The sequence below is a fragment of the Sus scrofa genome, chromosome X (genome assembly GCF_054392235.1).
Source record: "Sus scrofa isolate SSC_HxYL_T2T_F1_AM1 chromosome X, Sscrofa_HxYL_maternal_Yorkshire_Landrace_v2.0, whole genome shotgun sequence".
NCBI lineage: Eukaryota > Metazoa > Chordata > Mammalia > Artiodactyla > Suidae > Sus > Sus scrofa.
In genome coordinates this window covers 48,003,334-48,016,396 of record NC_139401.1, presented here as the reverse complement: position 1 = coordinate 48,016,396, position 13,063 = coordinate 48,003,334, and the positions used below count along the sequence as shown (strand labels likewise).

The window sequence follows — 13,063 nt, the reverse complement described above, 5'->3', positions numbered from 1 at the left end:
AAAACAAAAGTAATACATGTGTAGTGTAGAAAATTTTGGAATTTTTAAAATGTATAAAGAATTAAAATAATCCTTAATTTTACCACACGGAGATAAATACTTGGTGGTGAACTTTTTCATCCGACCTTTTAATATGTGTATGCTTATACATGAATATATACTTTTTCTAATTGGGCTGGTATTATGTACAGGTTTATATACTGTTTTTTCCCCTTACCATTATATTGTAAGCCTTTTCCAGGATCATTAACTTGTCTTCAAAAGCATGGTTTTTAATGGCAAACTATTATTCCTTCATGTAGATACACAGTACCTCACCTAACTTCCTAAATATTGAATGGTTAGGATATTCCAAATTTTACATTACAAATAACCCTGCAGTGGATGACACTTCATGTATACAAACCAACATGTATATCTAATTGCTCTTCTAGGATGAAATCCTCAGAATGGAAAGACTAGATTAAAGGGTAGGAACATTTTTTTTTTTTTTTAGAGCCACATCCCTGACATATGGAGGTTCCCAGGCTAGGGGTCTAATCGGAGCTGTAGCTGCCAGCCTACTCCACAGCCACAGCAACACCAGACCCAAGCCACGTGTGTGACCTTCACCACAGCTCATGGCAACACCAGATCCTTAACCCACTGAGTGAGGCCAGGGATCGAACCTGCAACCTCATGGTTCCTAGTCGAATTCATTTCTGGTGCACCATGATGGCAACTCCCCAAGGGTAGGAACATTTTTAAAAACAGATATAATTCACCTACCTTAAAATTCGCTACTTTGAAGTGTGAAACTTCAGTGGGTTTTAGTATATTTACAAGGCTGTATGACCATCATCACTGTCTCATTCTAGAAAAAAAAAATACGGAGTGCTTCACAAATTTGCGTGTCATCCTTGTGCAGGGGCCATGCTAATCCTTTCTGTATTGTTCCAATTTTAGTATATGTCAGCTAAAACAAGCACAGTAGGAACATTTTTATGTCTCTTGATAACATATGGCATATTTCCCCCTGGCAAATGTATAACCATATCCATTCCTGTCCAGCAGTGTATAAGAATGCCTATTTCCCTGCAACTTTGCTGACACTTAATTTTAAAAAATATATATTGCCAATATCATTGAGAATGGCATGATATTGTTTTGTCTCTTTGATGAGCTCTTCTTCCTCTATAGTTATCCCATAGAGATATGTCATTCACACTCTTTCCTTTGCAGGCATTTAATGTGGGCAGTCACATCCACTGTGACAGCCTCGGCTGCCTCCGCTCTGTGGATAACGACCACATGTCCATACCCTGCCCTAGCCTCTCTTTTTAGCACTGCAGCCCAGATGTCAAGCTGCTTGCTGGGCATGGCTGTCTACATTATTTGACAGCATATCAAATGCGCTCATGTCTAAAATCAAACACCTGTCTCCTGGAGCCAGCTCCAGCTCTCAATTTCCCTATTTAGATTAGTGATACCACCCTTCACCTAGGTGTTTCACCGTCATCTTATGTCCTCTCTCTCTCCTCCATATTTATTGAGTAGTCCAAGCTTCTTGATTCTGTCTCTTAGGTCCTTGCTCTCATCCTTCCCTTAGGCTCCATCCTCACTGTCATTGCTCTAGTTCTACCTCTTATTTTGTCTATTGCACTAGCCTATTCACTTCACCACGCTTTCAGTATTTATCCACATGACCCATCCTACATGAGACCTACATGAAAATAGCCTGTGTAAAAGTACTGCTTTTACCATGTTGCTCCCCTACCCCAGAACCTCCAAAGCCTCTCTCTTGCCTATCAGATTATGTAAAGCAAATGCTTCATCCTGACACTTAAGGCCCATGGTATTGTTGCATCATTCTCATGTTACTTCCTTTGTGCCTTGCAGATTAGCATATTCCTGCTTTTCCCACTTTTGTTTATGCAAAACCTGGCATGACCATTTCCCATCTCCTCCCATTGAAATTGTACAGAGTCTTCAAAATTTGAGGCTCTTCGAAGTCTTCCTTGATTCAACCAGCTGTGCTTTCTCTCTTTTTTTTTCCATTGACTGTCTGGTTTTAGACACCAATTTTATAGTATTTCAACAAAAAATTAAGGAAGCTTGCTTAACAATGTTTTTATTACATGAGTGGTTAATTTTTTTAATTGACGTATGGGGATTTACAGTACTGTGTTAGTTTCAGGTATACAGCAAAGTGATTCAGAGATTCAGATACATACATACATGCATGCATGTGTATGTGTGTTCTTTTTAGGATTCTTTTCCACTATAGGCTATACAAGATATTGAATATAGTTCCCTGCACTATACAGTAGGTCCTTGTTCGCCTTTTTTGTAAAACTCTGCTTTTGTTAGCATTTCCTTTATGACATGACATTCTGCCCTTTAGTTGCTTAAGTATTTTTATTCACCCCCCACCATGCTAAAAGTTTCTTGAGCACAGGGATTATATCTTCTTTGTTTTGGCATGTTCCATAGTACCTGTCCAAGCACCTTCGATGTAGATAGGATCTCCATAAATGCTTTAATAAAAGAATATAATGGGAAAAAATCATTACATATAAAAAATAAAGTAAAAATTTTTTTAAAAGGGTGGTAAAGACAGCCAACCTTTTTTTAAGAACTACTAATGACTCAGTTTTGGGAATGAATTCTGTGCTAAGAAGATACAGATGCCAGATGACCCAAATGTCGTGGTTTCTTCTTTTTCCCTCATCATCTGCATTCAATCCATCAACAAATATTGTCAGCTCTCCGTCTTCAAGATACCTCTAGTCAAACCTCTTTTCTCTACCTCTCCTGCTTCCTCCCGAGAATAAATCACCATTATCTCTTACGTATAAGAGTCTTTTTAACTGGTTTGTAAGCTTCTACTCTTATCCTGCCTAAATCCATCCACCAAGTGAGATCTTTATAATACTTAGGTCATGGTGGTCCCCAGCCAAACAACCTCCAGTAGCTGCACTGAGAATAACATGCTAACTTGCTCCCTTGGCCTTTGAAAACTCCATAATCTGGTCTTAGCACATCCCCAACCTCATGTCCCTCTACTGTCTGCCTTGCTCATTGTGCTCCAGCTCTACTGAGCATTGGCCCATCCTCATTGTCATGTTTGCTCACAGCAGGGTGAGTAGGTTGTCTTGGTCTACTGGGGTCCTCACCATTGTTGGCTCTTGTCCTTGGGCTTCATGGCTCTAGTAGTGGCAGTGACTCAGGGAGTGGCCAAAAGCAATTATATGGGTTTTGAGACTTGACTTTGGGAGAAACTTCTGTGGAGTCCTTCATTTTCCCGAAAATTGGTATCTCCAATATGGAGTTTGAGCTGAAGGAGGCATTTGGCTTAAAGGGAGAAGAAAGGACATCTTGTATTATTCCCGTAACCTTCTTCCCCAGGGACACTGCAAATATTACTGATAGAAATCGGAACTGAAGGAAAAACCATCCTCCACCTTCTTTATCACTCTGGAGTGGTGGTTTGGAAATTGGGCATCACAACAGAAGCTGACTCAACAGAACCGATTGTCATTTTCCCTATGGGCTCCTCTAAAGTCACCCTCAGCTTTTGTATATATAGAGAAGAGAGAAAAGCCCTCTTTCAGTAATCAGAGATCTGACTTGCTCCTCTTGCTTCCAGAAACTGAGAAATATGTACCCCCCGCCTCCTTGCCTTTGGGATCACTGACAAGAAACAGTCTAGGATGGGTATGTTTTATCAAATAAACTAGACTATGCTTCCCAGTCCACTCGGAAAGAGCATTCCAACTACTGTGTTTCTAAACTACGAAGCATTTTTCTAGCCCCTAATATTTGCAGAGCTCTTCCACATGATTCATACAATTGCCTTCTTCCAACCTCCTTTAGAAAAAAGAGGCAACCCTATGTTTTAAAGATTCCAGTGTGGAAAAATGGAGAAATGAAAGCAGAAGACCAAATGTAAAGGCCCTAACTAGATGAGAGTATTGGTCTTTACTTGGAAAGCCAAAAGCTACCCCCACCCTATATACACTGTAGCATTTGAGAGAATCTTTACTCCCACCCCAACATTCCCTTCCTTTTTTTTTTTTTTTTTTGCTGTTTAGGGCTGTACCTGTGGCATATGAAAGTGCCCAGGCTAGGGGTAGAATTGGAGCTGCGGCTACCAGCATACAGCACAGCCACAGCAACACAGGATCTAAGCTGCATCTGCACCCCATACCACAGCTCCTGGCAACACCGAATCCTTAACCCACTGAGAGAGGCCAGGCATCTAACCCCCCGCATCCTCATGGATACTAGTCGGATTCATTTCCACTGTGCCACAATGGGAACTCCTGCCTTCTTTTCTTATTCAGTACCCTGGGTTTCCTTTTAGCCAAGGAGGGATCCTGAAGTGGAGGGTGGAAAGGAGGATCTAGCAGATTTACATGAAAGAACTTGACCTGGCTATTCAGAGCAGTGACGGGAAGTAGAGGCAAGTGGGGAAGGTAGGGAGGCAGAACTGGGTACCAAATGCCCTTTCTACGTAAAGTGCCCATATTTCAGGTGACCCAAATCATAACTCCCCAACCGACCAGAAAGGCATTGTCCTAAAAGCTCCGTTTAAGATTATAAATACACACACACACACACACACACACACACACACACGTACCCACATACACACACCCATACACATACATCACACATTTACATACATGTACATGCTCCCCCCAACCCTTGGTTGGGTCTGTACAAGGAAGGGTCTCTGGATCACCAGGCTGCAAGGTCCCCCAGCTGACAGTGGGATGTGAGGAGGACTTCAGAGCTCTGTATCCCTCTACAGTGATCAAGCAGCTTTTGTCTCCTTCTGTCAGATAAACAAGCCATGCATTGTTCTATCCACCCGCCTGTGTGCGGGCTTCCCTTCCTGCTGGGCAGGCCAGAATGAGCTTGGATTCCTTCATGTGGGGCAGGTGGAATGTGCTGTCGGGGGGCAGGGGGAGAGGGTTGGAAGAGCCACAGAAAGTAAACAGAGCTAATCAAGGACACTCTTTTGTGCTTCTCCTTATCTAAACACTTTCAAAAGAGGAAAGAGCCTGCAGTAGGCTATGGCCCAGACCTCAGGCTAAGCACAGCCCCAAGCAGCAGGGGCCATATTTTCCTTCTTGCCATGGCTTGGATCAGAGCCACGGTTCTCTTTCTGCTCACCCCCTCCCTTCCTCCCTCTGAGTGGCTCCTGAGGGGTCTGCTGGGAGCCAGGCTCAGAGACAGGTAGTGCTATTGGAGGCTATTGGAGTGACAACCCATTAGAACAGCTGGAGATTGACTACTTCTAGAACTTGCCCACCTCCCTCCCCTCCCCTCTCACCACAGCCTTTACAAGGACTCTTTACAAGGAGCCAGCTTCTGATGGATTTGCCATATCGGTCCGCATGTGGCCACCTTCCTTGCACCCATGCCAAGTTCTTATCTTCTCAGTGACTGGAAAAGAAGCAGCCATCTTTACCTTCCCATGAACATAGGAGGAGATATTTGCTCATGTTGTCTGGAACTTAGCTCTGCTAAGTGAAAGGGTGGCCCCTTTATCCCCACCCCATCTCCCAGCCTCTTTCCCCAAAATCCCAAATGCCCTCAAACAGCTCACATTCCTCTCTTATCATCCTCTGCCCAATATGCTGTCTGTGTCCATCTGCCCATCATATCACCTCCTCTGGTCACTACCCAATTCTCATACTCCCACCCTGCCTCCCTACCTGAGCCAGTCCCAAGAACATGCTTGTACCTCTAGTCAAAACTTCCCCAGGACTTCCTGTAATGTCTCAGCGGTAACCAACCCGACTAGGATCCATGAGGATGCAGGTTCCATCCCTGGCCTACGCTCAGTGGGTTAAGGATCCAGTGTTGCCGTGAGCTGTGGTATAGGTCGCAGATGTGGCTTGGATCCCGTGTTGCTGTGGCTGTGGTGTAGGCTGGCAGCTGCAGCTCCGATTCAGCCCCTAGCCTGGGAACTTCCTCATGCCAAGGGTGCACCCCCCCCAAAAAAAAAACCTTCCTCAGCCCACCTGGCCACTGACAGGGCCAGATTGCTATCACATTTATTGTTCTCAATCTTGTTAGGAAGTGAGGGGCTCAGCAAGCCTCATCGGGGAAGCATTTTTATGGACTGGGTGACTGAGTGGAGGAGGAAGGCACTTGGCGACCAGAAGATTGACATCGGAAGAGACTGTTTATCCTGATGCTTTTTCAAACCAAAGGTTAATTCTTTAGCGTACTGTTAACACTAAAGGTATGGTATTCCCTAGTGTATTGTCGGAATGTGGTTATCACACCAGCAGCGTCATCATCATTCTAGAGCGAGTGAGAAAGTCAGGATCTGGAGCCTGCTCCAGAGCTACTGAATCAGAATCCAATCCAAGATGGCCAGGTAACTAGTCTGGCCAGTGAACTTTGAGAGATGCTACTCTAGACAACGAGGCTTGGCTTGTGAACCTTCTCTTAGTCGGTCCTTTCACTTTCATCTTCATTGGGCTTGAAGAAATTCTTGTTCTTGCCCCTGACAGTGCCTTGCCCTTCATTATTTGGGGTAGAGGATAATACTAATGACGGGTGCCATTTATTGAATGCCTAGTGTGTGCCAGACCTGCATTGCAGATGAGGAAACTGATGCTCTGTGACATTCCCAAGGCCAAACAACTAGTGGGTGGGAAAGCTGAGACTCCAAGTCAGATCCATATGCCCACAAAATTCCCAAACTTCCCCCAAACATTAGTTCTTGCTATCTGAGTGTACTTGAATGGCATCTGCCTTTTGTGGGACAGACAAAAGTCCACCCAGACCTTCCTAGGAGGTTCAGAGGGAGGAGGAGAAGGGGCCTCCTGGAATGATTTCTCCAGAGAGGAAAGGCCCTGGTCTTCTTGTCCTGAGGATGCTCACCGCTAAGCCCTCTCCTGGCCAGAAATGGCTGGAATTGGGACCAGAGGCCAAGGGCAACTGGAGTGGGGATCCAGGTGTATGATGAAGGGAAAAACCCCAACTCTAAATCCCCAAGAGAAATGAATTCTGATGCCTGCACTTGGGCTCAGAGTGGGCAACAAATTCCTGTGCAGCCACCCTGGGCTCTGGCTGTTGTGTAGGTCAGTGAAGCTGTGATGGGGACCCCTAGCCTGGGACCCGAGACTGTTATATAAGAGCATGCCCTATCTGGACAGGGTGTTTGTGACAATGGATTTCAGTGTTTTATTTCACAGAGAGGAAACAGAAGCCCAAAGAGGGGGAGTAAATTGCCAGAGGTCAGAGCGAAATCATGGCCAGAGGCAGGGGTGCTGACTCCAAGCAGCACTATTTTGGAATTGGAATTCTGGTGGGAAATGGAGTTTCCTTTGGGTCTGTTCAGATGCCTGTAGGCCATGCACACCTTGTAAATACAGCCCAGAATGCTTTGTGAGTCTTTCTATCTCTGCAGGACCTTCACCCTGGGAGATCTCTAGGTTGCTTGCTCCCAGGTATGTAAAATCAGCTGTAACGCCACTTGCTTTTCTGGGCCTGGAGGCTACTGGGCCTGGCTAATCTGGGCTTTCCTTTTCTGGGGCCCAGAGGACCTGCGGAGATGGCTGGGTGGGGTCAACTCAGTCCAGGAAGCACAGGAATTCTTTTAAGTGTATGTGTCTGGGGTATTTTTCTCTCTCACTTACGTGTATTTTTAAAAATTCTTTTTAGACACCCGCTTTATCTTTCACAAACATCATTTCCTTGCTCCTTTCCTGAGTTCTAGCAGTGGCTGGGGGCCCAACTTCCTTATTGGCCTCTGAGCTGTGGAAGGGGGCGGGCCAGGGCTCAGAGGAGGATGGAGTAGGGAATGGGGGGGGGGCTGTTTATGCTAGTGGAACTGCCTTTCATCCTTCCCTTTGCCACCAGGATGCTGGCTGGTTTCTGGAGCAGCGTCTCCACTGCTATCCAGCTCTTGACCCTGGCTTTCATTCCCTAAGGCTGTCACCTCCTCTAGGCCCAACCAGGCTGATGGCCACACCTTGCCTTCAGTGCTACTCCTCTCTGTTCTTGGAACTGGGACCTGATTATGCCTGACCCCTTGGATCACACTCAGGGGCTTGGGCTGACAGCCCCTCCTCTCAAGAGGTGTTAAAGGAAGGCAGATGAGTCTCGACTAAAGGAAGATCCAGCCTGCGGAAAGAAGCTGTGGGGGCTGGGGTTGTTGAGGCGCGTCTGAGCTGGCTGGATATCCAGCTCTCTCTTAAGCCATCTCCACATCCCAGGCAACTTCCATGGTAGGTACGACTGGTAGCCATGGCCATCACAGCTGCTGCCCATCTTCCCCCTTCTGCTTGCTTTCTTCAATATCCCTTTCTTTCTGCTTCTTAAGAAAGGAATTTGCAGAGTTCCTTTGTGGCACAGTGGGTTCAGGACCCAGCATCATCGTTACGGCGGCTCGGGTTGCTGCTGTGGTGTGGGTTCAGTCCCTGACCCAGGAACTTGCACGTGCCACGGGCACAGTGATTTTTAAAAAATGGAGTTCTCTGGTTGCTCAGTGTGTTAAGGATTCAGTTTTGTCACTGCAGCGGCTCAGATCACTGCTGTGGCACAAGTTTGATCCCTGGCCCCAGAACTTCTGCATACGCTGGGTGCAGCCAAAAAAAAAAAAAAAGAAGAAAAAGAAAATGATAGGGTGTGTGTTTAATGATAGCACTTTAGGGGTAAGGGCAGGCACTGGGGTTGTTGCCTCCACAGCTAGGCCTGGAGTTTCATGATTGGTGGTTGGCATTTTCTTACCTCAGTGCCTATTTCTCCTCCTCATCCTCCTTCCCCACTGCCAAAGGAGGGGATGGTTTAAACTTTAGGACTTTCCTTTTCTGACTGCTTCTTGAGGGAATGCCTCAGGTATATAAGCTTTTTGAGATAGATCCCTCTTTAGGGAGGTGGGGTCGTGTGGTATCCTAAAAAGGGCTGGAGGACCTGAGCTTCATTCTCAACTGGTGGTTACTAGCTGCGTGTTCTTGGCAAAGCAGTTCAGCTTTCTGTGTCTCTGTTTCTTCATCTGTAAAGAGGGCATCATAATAAGTGCTTACGGATAAGGCTGGAGCGAGGATTGCCTCAACTAATGCATGCAAAGTGCTCAGTGCCAGGTCCATCTTAAGCATTTAATAAATGGTCCCTGTCGTTATTTTAAGTGAATAAGTATGTCAGGCACTGTGCTGAGTGATTTTACGCCTGGGGCTGCATTGAATCCAGACTATAACTCTTGAATAAGGGATGGTGAGAAAGGGTCCCCATTTTACAGATAAAGAATCTACAACCCAGAGAAGTGACTTGCCCCAGGTCACACAGCTAGGATTGGAATGTGAATGTGGACTGACTCCAAGTCTAGGGCTCTTCAGGAATAATGATAGGCCAAGCATGAGACCCTAGAGATAGTTTCCTCTCCCTCCCCAAACTAGAAGGCTCCAGCTCTGGCTGCAAATTCTCCGCTAGGATTTTCCTCCCGGCAGCTTGTGCTTTTCTCTCAGTGGTTCCCAAAGCTCCCACTGCCTTGCTTCTCTCTTCCTTAGGGTTGGTTCTTACTCCTGGAGAAAGCCTAAAGAGAGCAGGGATCTTTGTAAGCTACCTTACACAGGGTAGATGTCAGTGATGCTTGCGGAAACTTGACAGTGGATGAACAAATCTGGGTGGAAGTACCCTTGAACCCTCTCAAAAGACAAGTTTGAGCTGACAACTCTTATTATCATTCCTTATTGACCACTTGCTCTGCATAAGTATGTGTCCCAGATGCTTTGAGAATATTACCTTTAATCACCACAATAACCTAGTCAGGTAAAGATCACTGGTTTGTTTTGTTCCAGAGAAGAAAACTGAAGCTCTGAAGGGTTTGGTGACTTATGTAGAATCGCACATCCAAAATGGTAGATTCAGGATACGAACCTAGTAGATCTGTCTCACTTCATTTTGTCCCGTTACCTACTGGCTTAGTATAGTTGGTAGGTGGAGAGTAACAAACATGAAATGATGATGAGCAGTATCATGTACTCTATTATTATGGGCTAAACCATGAGGACTAGATGACTAAGGACAAGCTCCCTGGAGTAGATGGTACGTAAGCAGTACCTTGAACAACAGGGGAGAATTTAGACGAACAAAATGGGAGGGGCATGCCAGGCAGAGGGAACAGTCACAGGAATAACTGAAACCAATTGAGGGCTTACCAGACCCCATTCTAGGCAGTTGGCATGCGTTGTCTCATTTGGTCTTTACAACCCCAATGATTAGTTACTGTTACCCCCATTTTACTCTCAATGGCAACTAGAGCTCTGAGAAGTGGAGGCACCTGTCTAAAGTAACAGAGAAAATAAGTGGTGGAACTTGGATTCAAACCAAGGTGGTCCATCTCCAGAGCCTGTGCTAGATTCTACTGGAAAACCAACAGCAAAAGCACAAAGCTGGTTGCAGGGTGTGACTGGAGCAAGGACGTAGGTTGGGCTGGGTGGGTAAAGATAGCTTTTAAAGGGGAGTTCCCTTTGTGGCTCAGCAGTAACAGACCTGACTAGGATCCATGAGGACACGGGTTCGATCCCTGGTCTCACTCAGTGGGTTAAGGATCTGGCGTTGCTGTGAGCCGTGGTATAGGTTGAAGATGTGGCTCGGATCTGGCATTGCTGTGGTTGTGGTGGAGGATGGCATCTGCAGCTCCTGTCCAACCCCTAGCCTGGGAACTTCCATATGCCACTGGTGTGCCCCCCCACCGCCCCCCCAAAAAGATAGCTTATAAAGGGCTTTGAAAGAGACAATTTATATTTGCTACAGGACAGGGTAAGAAAGAGGGAGCCAGATTCTTGAATAGGAAAGTGCCACAATCCAAATGTTATTTGACATATGATCTAAAAGCAGTGACTGGAGGTAGAATGAGGTGAGACTGGCTGGCAGACAAATGGGGTATTTTGGACACAAAGCGTTAAAGGCCTGGACTAGAACAGGAGGTGTTGGTGACAGGTTCTGTGGAGGAGAAGTATGATTATGTAGAAGAGTCTAATGAAAAAGGCAGAGGGTGGGAGAGGTAGGGGGAGAGAGAGAAAGGAGCAAAGCCAGAGAGATATTGTAATAGAAGATTCAGGAGAACTCAGGAAGGGATGGGATGGTTGTGGAGGGGAGGTGGTGTCAAAGCTAACTGCCCACATTTCAGACCTTGCACTCAGAGCTTCAGGAATCCTGGAGGTAGAAGAAAAGCCCCAAATAAGAGAGGCTCCCTGTTCTCCACTGTATCCTCCGTGCCTAGAAGCAGGGAACATAGTAGATACCCATGGTACCTAATACAGAGTAGTACCTAGTACTTCTGTGTGATGCTTAGTCAATTGTTGTTAATGGATGGCTTCTGGGTAACAGCCGCCAAAGAGACTTCTAGCATCATGATTTTGTGTGTGAAACTCTGGCGCAGGCCCCCTCCTCCCGCAAGGTCCTCTAGTCCTTTGGCATCCCTGCCAAACACTCTGAAATCCATCATAGAACAGGGTGGTTAAATGTGGGGGGGCCTCACCTGCCTTTCCTTCCCGTAAATTTTAGCCGCTGCTGCTGACCTATGGCTCTGGTTCCTGACCTTTGGCAGGCAGCTTCCCCTGCCCTTCCTCTTACATCTCCTTCTCTGTGTCTGGCTCATTACTGCTCAGTCCATGTCCCCCCCCCCTCGCCCCGGCCGCCGCACACAAGTACTACCTTTTTAGGCCCGAGCCCTCTAGAGCCTGGCACTGCTGGGATTTTCTGTGTCTCTGCTGGGATGAGGGGCCTTCCCAGCTTGGATGGATTCCAGCTTGAGTCTGTCTACTCCTATGGCTCCTGGGAGGTAGGGAACTGATTTATCCCAGTATATGCCTAGCATGTGGAAACTTGGGGGGCCTTATCTTAGCCATCTCTGCTCCCTCAGTGTGTCTAGTCTGGAGCCTGCCACAGTAAATGAATGAATACATTGCTAAATAAGCTCTCACCTATTTATCTCCCTGTCATCTCCTTTATTTATCATCTTTTTCTCTTACTCTGTCATTATCTTGTTCTCTGTCATCCATTTCTCTCTAGGATGCTTCCTATCAGATGTCTCTCCCTTTCTGTTGTTTGTACATTTATCAGACTTCTCTCCCTTTCTGTCATTTGTTTTTCTCTGTATCATCTTTCCCTCTTACTTCTGTCATCTACCTGGCCCTTCTCTCCTTGTTTCCTTCCCTCCCCTCCCCTCTTTCTCTCTCTCCTTCCCCCTGCCCTCTTCCTTCTCCCCATCTCTTATTCTCCCACCTCCCCCCTTGCTACCTCTCTCTCCCTCATTCTCTCTCATATCAATCATCTTTTTCAACAAGTTTTATTGGAGTATCGTTGATTTGCAGTGTTGTATTAATTTCAGGTATACAGAAAAGAGAATCAATTATATATATATATATATATATATATATATATATATATATATATATCCATTTTTTCCCATATAGATTATTACAGAACATTGAATGGACCTCCCTGTGCTATACAGTAGGGCCTTGTTGTTTATCTGTTTTATATACAGTAGTTTGTTAATCCATCCTCCGAATTCATCCCTCCCCCCATGTTTTTCCCTTTGGTAAACATGAGTTTATCTTCTAATCTGTGAGTCTGTTTCTGTTTAATAAGTTTTTATCTTTTTTATTAGATTCCACATATAAATGATATCATATGATATTTGTCTTTCTCTGTCTGACTGACTTCATTCAGGATGATAATATCTGTGTCCATCTCTTCTGGAGATGCTCTTCCCTACCTTGTTCTTACCCACTCACAAGGGTGGCATTTCTTCATGTGAAGTATACCAGATGACAGGGATGGGGTCTGTAGAAACCAGTGGGTGCAAGAGTTGTGGCTGCAGCATCCAGCACCAGGCAGACCTTGTGTCTGCATCCGGTGCCTTGGCCTCACACCTGTTTCCCTTTATTCATCCCCTACCCTGCCAAACAGCCCGTCTCCCCCTGTCAGCCTAGCCTGGTGCCATCCACCACTTTGTTCTATTATCCCTGGCAGGAGTTGGGGGCTCCTTGATACCCTTTTTCCTAAAAACTTGGGGAACTTCACCTCTGTGTCCATCTTAGTTTTCACT

General features: G+C 45.9%; 1 protein-coding gene and 1 non-coding gene across 41 annotated transcripts in view; one reads left to right on the top strand and one right to left on the bottom strand.

Moving 5' to 3' along the window:
* SHROOM4 (shroom family member 4) overlaps window positions 1-13,063 on the top strand; it is a 249,635-nt gene that overhangs the window by 159,381 nt on the left and 77,191 nt on the right. For 11 of the 40 annotated variants that reach the window (XR_014835400.1, XR_014835399.1, XR_014835398.1 and 8 more), the window contains exon 1: window positions 7,850-8,234. The exons of 28 other annotated variants lie outside the window; for them this stretch is intronic. The gene's annotated coding sequence lies outside the window, so the exon portion shown is untranslated. Of the gene's footprint in view, window positions 1-3,628; window positions 3,697-6,069; window positions 7,455-7,849; window positions 8,235-13,063 lie in introns of those variants that run through there. One more of the 40 variants, XM_085007919.1, reaches the window with a different exon arrangement.
* LOC146394590 (U6 spliceosomal RNA) lies at window positions 863-966 on the bottom strand. Its single transcript, XR_014835952.1, has one exon. It is a non-coding gene; the product is annotated as a U6 spliceosomal RNA (small nuclear RNA).